At 43.7% G+C, this 9258-nt stretch overlaps 1 long non-coding RNA gene across 2 annotated transcripts; it reads right to left on the bottom strand.

Annotated features, from left to right (window-relative positions):
• Positions 1–994: 994 nt before the first annotated feature.
• Positions 995–4982, bottom strand: LOC122413572 (uncharacterized). Of its 2 annotated transcripts, none has more exons than XR_006261579.1 (3): positions 3574–4982; positions 3215–3421; positions 995–3118 (listed from the first exon to the last, which is right to left on the bottom strand). It is a non-coding gene; the product is annotated as an uncharacterized lncRNA (long non-coding RNA). The 2 variants fall into 2 exon arrangements; XR_006261580.1 differs by having other exon boundaries at positions 995–3104.
• Positions 4983–9258: the final 4276 nt, after the last annotated feature.

Genomic DNA, 9258 nt, shown 5'->3' with positions numbered 1-9258 from the left:
CAGCAGCGCCCGGGCAACGCGCTCGGCCAATCGTAACGGCGAGCCTTTTTCTTGTCCTCGCACTCGCTCCTCTGTACCGACATTCGTAATTATGTATAACGTACTTTTCTTTCGAGTCTGTCCGGTGCGAATGTACGGCATGCGTATAGACGTACCGATGAATGTGAGCGAGCTGAATATTCCAAAATTCTGACAGATTTATTGGAACGAAACCTGTCGCCGTCGGACGAAAATCACGTTGAAATTGCCCAAATTTTTCACACTTTTTTCTGTCGTCATCGTTCGAGACAATGAAACGTGCGTGAACGCAACTTCAATGAATGTCAAGGTATCGGGAGAAAAATCCTTCCGGGAATTTACTGTTTTTACCCTAAAAATCGATCCCGCGTTTCTCTAGCTGCGCCAAAATATTTGGAGACTCTGAACCGACGAGATTTGAGGATCGGTGCGAATCACGCTCGTTACAAATTTATAACGCTTCGATTGAAAGTGGTCGAACGCACGAAAAGTCGTTTTTTCGACTGTGAATCCCGGAGCTGCAACCGAGACAGCTTCCCCACGAAAAACGAGTCGTTTTGACCATCGGTAGAAAGCCGAACTCTCGAAAGTCGCTCCCGAAATCCGCGAACCTTCGTACCGGTCAAGCTTCCCTCTGTAAAGCCCTTTCATCCTCTTTTTCAGCGATTTTTTACGACTTTTTGTTGGAGAGTTAAAGCTGTCAAAGCGAAAAGCACGCTTTGGTCTCCGGATGCTCGCAATTCAGCAACGGATGATCGCTCACCTTTCACAACATCGTGCGGCAAAGCCGGAAGCAATGTAGCTTGTATAATGCCGTCACCAAATAATGTTCGTTTCGATTAATAATACTTGAGAGGCTTCAACGGATCCATCGGGTATTGAAAATCTGTTGGAAAGAGAAAAAAAAACATTTTTTTTATTATCGAATCTCCTCAAGGACATCGTCGAATTGATCAGAATTTCCACGCCTCTTTTTTGCACAATTTCGCCGAAGCATCCGGAGGAGCCTAATTCGTTTATTTTAACCGAGAAATATAAATAACGAAACTGTTTACAATTTACTTTGCATTCGGTCGAGGGCGCGAGTGGGTGCGGAGAGCAGGCTGATAAATCGATAATCTTTGCCTGGAAACCCGAGCCAGCAATGTGCCGAGTAGCTGCTGCGTGAGACCCGCTCGATGCACAGAGCTTATACGAGTTGGTAAATATCGGGAAGCTTTCACCTCGACGAGCAATTCCAGCCTCGAAAACAAAAATTTCTGATGCAGCATCGGGATACGTAAGGAGAACAAACGTCCACCATCGCGATGACGCAGGAAGCCAAATATATTAATGGAACGTCATGAAACTCCGAAACCGAGGTCAGCACTGCCAGAAATATTTTGTCAACGCGATATCATCCGCCGATGAATCGACGTCTTTTTTTGCAAACATTAGAACAGAACTGCTGAAGGGATAGAGAGTGCGAATGGCAACACTAATCCTCGCGTTCGGTCGACGATTCCGAAGAGTAATCACGAGTGCTGGTAATCGAATGACCAACGTGCCCGGGGATATTGCGATTGATGCTCTTGAAAAAATGCCCGCCGCTGCTGTCAACCCTGGGCAACATTTCCGAGCGAAAGGTTCCGTGACAACCGATGGAACGTTTCATTTCTATCGCTGTTAGGCGCACTTGTACGACTTTATTCGATACGATAAATTCGATACGACACTCCATCGAATCTCCATATATGGCTGTAGCCACTCAGAGAGCATGTAATAGATCTGCGTTCGTACAAAGGGCTTTGAGAGCCGGGCTATTGGAATCGTATAATTTGATTAACCTGGTTATCCAGCGTCGCTTTTTTATCCCCGCTGCGTACCAGCACCACTTTAAATTACTCATTTTTTTCTATATTCTCACGTCTCGAGTATATCTCTATACGTGCGATGAGACACGCACAGTCGAGCAAACGCTATCGCGGAACGTATACGAAATGACTTTTCAATTGCAAAGCCCCAAGCAGCCAGGAGGAAGAGAATTTACGATGGGCACTAAAGATTAACAGCTTTGTCATTCTCTCGAAGCAAATCCAATAAAGCACGTCGGTAACAGGCTCGCATCAATCTCTCATCACTTTCAAAAAATGAATTATCGCTCGTGATCGCTTGTACACATAATTGTCGCTCGTGTTCGACACGTTGCTTCCTATCATTTGTCCTGATAATTCATAGTTTGACTCTGCGAGTGGATCCGACCCATGATCGCGCTCGTTGATGCATATCGATATTTAGGCAGCACGCGATCCGCAGGAATCACCTTTCGTCCAAAGCTTTTCTGGCTACTGTGTTTTACGAAATTTCATTTTCATTTAATTTCGTTTTGATCGATGGTATTGGGAAATCTTCAGACTCTCGATATCTGCGCGGACTCCCGTTAATTTGTATCCCACCCCGAGCTCAGCTCGTCAACGGTTAATCGAGTTTCACAGGTTCCTCCACACAACTCGTATAATTCGATTAATGATAACAGGAGATTCCTCAATTTCATTCAATTATCTGCGTTTCGATGCTGACTGTCGAGCGACCGTCGTCGAACGGAGCCACACACACTTCGGAGAGACTTGAACTGGCCAGTCGAGTAAAAGCGAGACCGCGTCACAAGGCGGCGATTGAGTCAGAAGAAAGTACGAAAATCGTTTCACCTTCGCCACATTTTCATCGTCAGTGCTTTTTGGAAATTTCGTCACGCTTTTCATCCGGATTTCTTCTTACGTATCGAATCTCACGAGCACTTTTTTCGCTCTTACTTGACGAACGGTTTTTCCGTTCAATATTCAACGGTAGATCAAGTTGCCTGAACAGGGGCTGCTAAGAGTCACGAGGAAAGGTGAGCAACCCTCGTCACGAGCAACCCTCCGTCAGTGGCTCGGGTCGATTTGGGGCCTACTCGTCCTTGGGGAAACGTAAACTCTTGGATACACTAACGTCTATGGATTCGACCTCTGGTGGGGTTACCAAGACCGTCCATGTACCTCGAGACCTGCTGCATATAATTGTGCTTCCGAACGTCCGTATGCGAGCCATTCGACATGACTTTTTTCCTAGAACCTCAAAACTTTATCATCCGTGAGAGTCCCTTTTGGCATTTTAACAGGAATAGAGTCTGAATTTTTCTTGGCTTTGGTAGCATGAGAATTTTTGAAAATCTTACCTGCACCGTGAACGGAGCGATAACCAAACCAACGGGGACGCTGACACGACGACGTGAAAGAAAGAAATCGGGCTGGCTCCTGGACTCTCTGTTTTCAGCATTTTACTCGGAGCGACGAGAATCCTGGATCCGGTCGAAGATCCAGTTACTTCAGTCATTCTTTTTAAGCTGAATTGCCCAAAAGTTAGTTCCAATCAAACGAGGGTCCTGAAACGAGAGTGTCATGTCAATTGGATGCTTTTAACTGGCTCCTGCTCGTCTTCGATCTAAAAAGTAATTGAATTGTCCTAATAAACAGCAATTTCGTTCGTAGCTCATTATTCGTGGGTTAGGATCTACAAAATTTGACTCATTCGTACCTCGCCATCGTTCGATGATGACGTTTGAAATCGTGAATTATTTCGTCCATCAAAACATTTTTATCGACTTCCATTAATTTGCATTTTTTGCCGTTAGCTCATCAACAATTGGATACCAGCGAGGGGAATCTCGTCATAATCTTCACGCTCTTTGGCTCGTGGGGGAGCTCGACTCGTCATCAAATGGCTGAAGAACGAAATTTCAAAGGCTCGATTCATTTTGATATGACGCGGGTGTTGCAGCTTTGATATCGGAGTATTATCCCGTCACTTTGCTGTTTTGCTCACTCGTTCAGAGACTTATTAAGGGCCTCGGGTCGCCAAATTGGTACGGGAAGGGATAACGCGGCTGTGAATAACTGAAAATTGTGTTTTTTTCGTTGAAAGCGACGAATGTTTGCGTGAACTATGTTCGCGGTGACATCATCGCGGATTAGTTTCGCTCAGACTTTAGCAGATCTTTTACACAAAGGCAATTGCGTTAAGTGGTGCGAGAATGAAAGCAGCGTAAGAGGATATAATTCTTCGTGCGATGATTCACTGCTTTCACTCGGAGTTTAAACGCAAGTAAGAATTTTCAGATGCGTGGACAATTTTTCAGCAGGAATTTTTGAAAAGTTGACACCGCGTTGACTATTCTCGGGAAAAAGCTGTTTCGAAATGAGCTTTCTGATGAAGGAGGTTTATAAATTGATCGAAGAGTCCTACAGGGGCTGAGCCAGGATTTAAATCTGACGTTTCTCGATTGCCAATTGAGTGTGCTCTTCTTTCAACAATCCGGGGATGGAAAGCAGAGTGTGAATCGCGGGAGTGTGTGCGCGGATGTGAAAAGGAATAAGAAAAGAGAACGCGAGAGCCGTTGAATCAGGTTGAATGATAATGGCAATAAAAAACTGTCCAGGGGTAAATGCGACGAAATAGAAAAGAAAGAAAACGCGAGGGAAGACCGCTAGCGCCATCGAACGCGGGCATCGGACATTAGCGAATTGCGAAAGCACCCCTAGATAAGGTAGATGACTATAGCGGAGCGAATGGGAAAGTTGGAACTAAGAAAGTAGCCTTCGTTATCGCTATAGAATAAAAATCGAATTCTTCGAATTCTTTGAATTCGATTTTCATTCTGATAACGGATTGAAAAACAAAATGTTATTAGCTACCGTAAAAGTATATGCAAATTCAAAGTCTTTCTGTGCACCAGAGTTAAACGACGAAGCTAATTATGTGCAAGGGCTTTTGAGCATCGGAATTTAATGCCGGGACGAGGCCGGCGGATAATATAGGATTGGTAAACGTTGGCGATGTGTGTGGGACCGATTTAACACGTGTTTCCAGGATCTTTCCCACCGCCAATGGTAGATCGGGGCGTAGCTTGCATATCATCGTATTTCTTCAAGGGCCGCATCTCCGCAGAGGCCCTGCGAGAAGAGAGTAGATTCATACATGGCGAGCGAGCGAGCGAGTGGTGGAGAGGAACCGAACAAGGACCGCAGAAGCACGGGGTAGACACGGCTTTCCCTCTACTTCCTCCTCCGTCAAGCGAGATGCGATTAACATATGCATGAAACCACCCTCATGCAAGAGTCCGAGGTCGAGCCACTGACCGCGCACGCTCGCGTCAATGTCAGCCAGAGAGTACGTTCCATCAGCAGCAGCAGCAGCAGCAGCATACATGGCCTGTGGAAGCAGAAATACGAGTGAGAAAGATAGAAATGAAGGAGAACGAAAGAAAAAAGAATTCCAAGAGCCAAGAGTAAGAGAAAGAGAAAAAGTTTTATTTATTTCGTGCCCTGGAGTGTACGTCCCATCGCGTATATCCTTCTTAAAGAAAAAAAGAGAAGAAGAGTTGTTGAGACAGTGCGAGAGAGAGAGAGAGAGAGATTGAGCCACCAGCAGTAGGAACGTGGAGGCCAGCGTCCCTCAACGTCCCTCAACGTCATTCAGCGACACAAGCCCCTGCGGAAACTTCAATAATACCTACCAGATCCCTCAATTACCGTCTATTCAATTACACGCAGCTTTATAATTAAAGCTGACACCACAACGTGTGCGGGCTTATGTAGGGCCCCTCGCCTCCTTCTTCTCTCCTCCATTCGCGCAGTTACGCGCACTCCAGCTCTGCTTATTCCAACTGAATCTCCTAATTCCGGAATCAAAGTACCACTCGATATTATCATTTTCGGGACGGTTCATTTCAATAATCGCGATGCTACATGCTTCCGATATTTCACCAGGCGCCCCCTCATCCCGGTACTTAAATCGGAGCCCACGTCTTCGAATTCAATCGCATTTCACATGCGACTTTCGATTTATTTCGTAGTTTATTGAAAAAACGCTCGATTCGTCGTTATTTTAAAAACCAGGCCAAAAGCAATTAAATGGAAAATTTGTCTCTCTGCTCTGCTGCATTTTTAGCCTCGAAATTGTAAACTGAGGGAAAAAGATTCTTTGCGACAAGCTCCAGTTTCCTGGGGCTCACAGATTACTGGACTCAAGTTAAAAAAATGTAAATTCATCGAAAATTTCCGACGAAACTTGAAAAGAATGAAGAATTACGTATGAAATTTAAAAAAATGGTTGATTTGAAAAATGCATGTTTTGTTGAAATTAAGAGACTCGGCAGATAATTTATCATCGTGATAACGAGCAATAGAGTCGGAGATGCATGTTCACCGTTCATATATAGGACTGTGAGTGAGACAAAAGACCATTTTCATCCCTGGCACTCGTGTTATGGTCACGCACGTTGCGATCATTATCCAGGTTAAAAGTTGCCTTCGTTAGTACAAGTCATTTGGAAATTTGTGTGTAATACCAGGCTGCTGAAGTGGCGAGTGAAGATTGTTGGAATGAGAAAGAAATGGGAAACCGAAGGTACGAAAAATGCTGGAAACTCTAGAGGTTCGTTCACGTTTGGAAATGAATCGTTAGGCAGCGGCGTGGAGAGAAAAAATGGCTTGAAATGTAGTCAGAAAAAGTTCAGTAACCGAAAAAGCTGCTGACCAGCAATCGCGAATCTTGTTTTAATTTCGTTAACGTTCGTCGAGAGAGAAAAATGCGAGGAATTCGTGAAAAAAAAATCTTCGACTTCGCACAAAACTCCGACAGAATAATTCGTCCATCGTGCCTCAAATTGAGTTAGAAAGAATGATTGGCACTCGGTGAATTTTGCAACGGACCTACTCTACGAAATCCTTTAATAATGGATACTCGAGCGATTCGAATCACAAATAGAAATTGGAGTAACGAGTCGAGTGGCGACTCAAGGTGCGTCAATTAATCAACTATAGTGTAGCGAAGAACGATCACGTAAAACGCTCCAAATTTCATTAGTCGTCCCTATGGTTACGTGATTTAAAAAAGCAAAGAAATTGCCTCTTTGCACCACCATCAATTTTCTCCTCTTTCTTTTACAGATTTACACGCCCGTCAATTTTTTTTCCTAAAACGAATTCGACTCATTTCCACGCTTTCGTTTTTCCTCTTACGAATTCGTTCATCGAGTTTAAAAAATGTTAAAAGTGAAGTATTCTTGAGGATTAAATATTTGTAGGAAACCGAGTGGAAATGAATAGCCACAAACGTTGAAATTTCCGTCGTTTAAACTAAACGAACATTCCAGAGTTCCCTCTACTCGCTTCTTGAAACATGCATCAAAAGCCGATCACACTGTCTCTTCTCAGCATCGTAATTTTATATGAATCGATTAATTAGAAACTTTTCATCTGATCGATTCGATGGAACGAGACGTTGAAGTAGTTCGGCCGTTCTGTGACTAGTCAAGTTAACAACTACTTTTTACGTTGATTAAATTCAAGTCTAAATTATTAATAAAATTGCACTGTGCTTATTTCTATCACAAGAATGTAACAAAATGCTTTCAAAATATCGTAAAAGGTAAAATGTATACTTCAACTGGGCTAGTTAATGATTGAATTCGAGACTTTAAATAAACAAAATCTGAGAAACATTTTTATTGCGCGAAAGAAAGTTTATATCGGTGTAATGGCACCGAGAAAAAAGAATGATCAATTCGGGTGAAAAAGCGAGGCAACTAGACAAATCAGAGCGCGTGCGAGTCAGCCTCAAAAATAAATTTGATGAAATTCCCGAGATTTCCGACTGCCACTTTTGACACGCAAAAAACTAAAATTTTTTCATGCTTTCTTTCTCAAAAGCCTCGTAAGTTAATGTTTTTTCTCAAAGAAACGGAATCTGTGATAAATTTTCTTCACGATATAAACTTTTCCGAAGCTCGAACACCGTGCAATTTTTTCAAAATTAATATTATTGTGAATTCCCCCATAAATTACCGTGTTAAAAACTCAAAATTGTAAATGAAATAATTCAAAATCAAAATAATTCACCGTACTTTATCGAACGGCCGAACTACTTTAGAAATGGAGCATCGCGAGTTAAGAATTGCTACGCCATTGCTTTTATTCGAATATTCAATCGATGATAACCGTAGAATCGATGGCTCTGAATAATAATTCTAGGAGCGAATTATATCGAAGATGGTTTTGCCCGTCAGGGGCCGATTGCGACGTGAACAAGAGTTTCCTGCGTGTGCGAGTGCATTCGTCGACTGCACGTGTGTGCTTGTGCTCGTGGAGCATGCACACACGTTTGAGATAGTCGACTTGAAGCGAGTGGGGCGCAGCGTATATGCAAATTTTATAGGCTAAATGGCGCGACCGAGCGACCACGGAAATAATTATCTCGAGTTACCCTATATTCAGGTTCTCACTTATTGCACGAGCTTTCGTCCTGTCGTTGTGTCCGCTATTCCCTCGTTTCTCGTTCTACGCTAAACTCGTACCTTCTCATTTTGTCGCCGCACGGCACATACACCAGGACCTCCTTACTGGCTAATGCCCCCCCAGGCATATACGTATTTTCCTATTTATACTTTTCCCTCCTAACCCTAACTTTGAGTTTGACGATGCAGCAGCTATTTATTTTATGATAGCCCAAAGGGGCGGAGAGGACGATGCGTTGCCGGGTGGCATCACTGCTTCGATTCTTCCATTAGCTCGAGCATCATTTTATTCGGGTCCACCATTTGATGCTGTGAACCGATGCTCTTTCGTCTCAAAACTTTCACCTGAAGAATTCCTTTCTATTTATAATTTGAAGCTCCATCAAAAGCTGAATTCGCCCACGAAGTCCTTGCCACGGACCCGAAATAACGCTCTAATCGTGCCGGCCCACAAGCTCGTCTGACTTTGATGAAATTGCGGCGGGAACGATACATTACGATGGTCATTTGGTGGCTCGTTTCTCTCGCGGAGATCGAGCAAAAAGTGAGGTAATGAGCCTCGCGCTATACTCACTTTCTTACGGATAGATTGCGAGCATAGCACGGTGTTAGCATGACAACGCTCGAGGCATCTTACGAACTACCGAGCGCTTTTTCTAACGCATTAATTTATGCCACGGAGCGGAGAGTTGAGTTGGGCTCATTAACGAGCACGCTCTATGACCAGGGGCCAAAACTTGGACTCTAAAAAAGGAGTCTCGAGACATCAATATTTTTGTGAAGTAGAGCGTGCTCTTTGTACAGAGGACAAAAACACTCTCGTCTTGGGCACAATGCACAGCGTGCAGTTTTGTTAATTTATCATTTGCAGCGGATTACTGATTACGAAACCGCGACGAAAGCAAAGTTTTCGAGCAGTTATTACG

This window comes from Venturia canescens, chromosome 7 (genome assembly GCF_019457755.1).
Source record: "Venturia canescens isolate UGA chromosome 7, ASM1945775v1, whole genome shotgun sequence".
Taxonomy (NCBI): domain Eukaryota; kingdom Metazoa; phylum Arthropoda; class Insecta; order Hymenoptera; family Ichneumonidae; genus Venturia; species Venturia canescens.
This window is presented reverse-complemented; position numbering and strand designations above follow the sequence as displayed.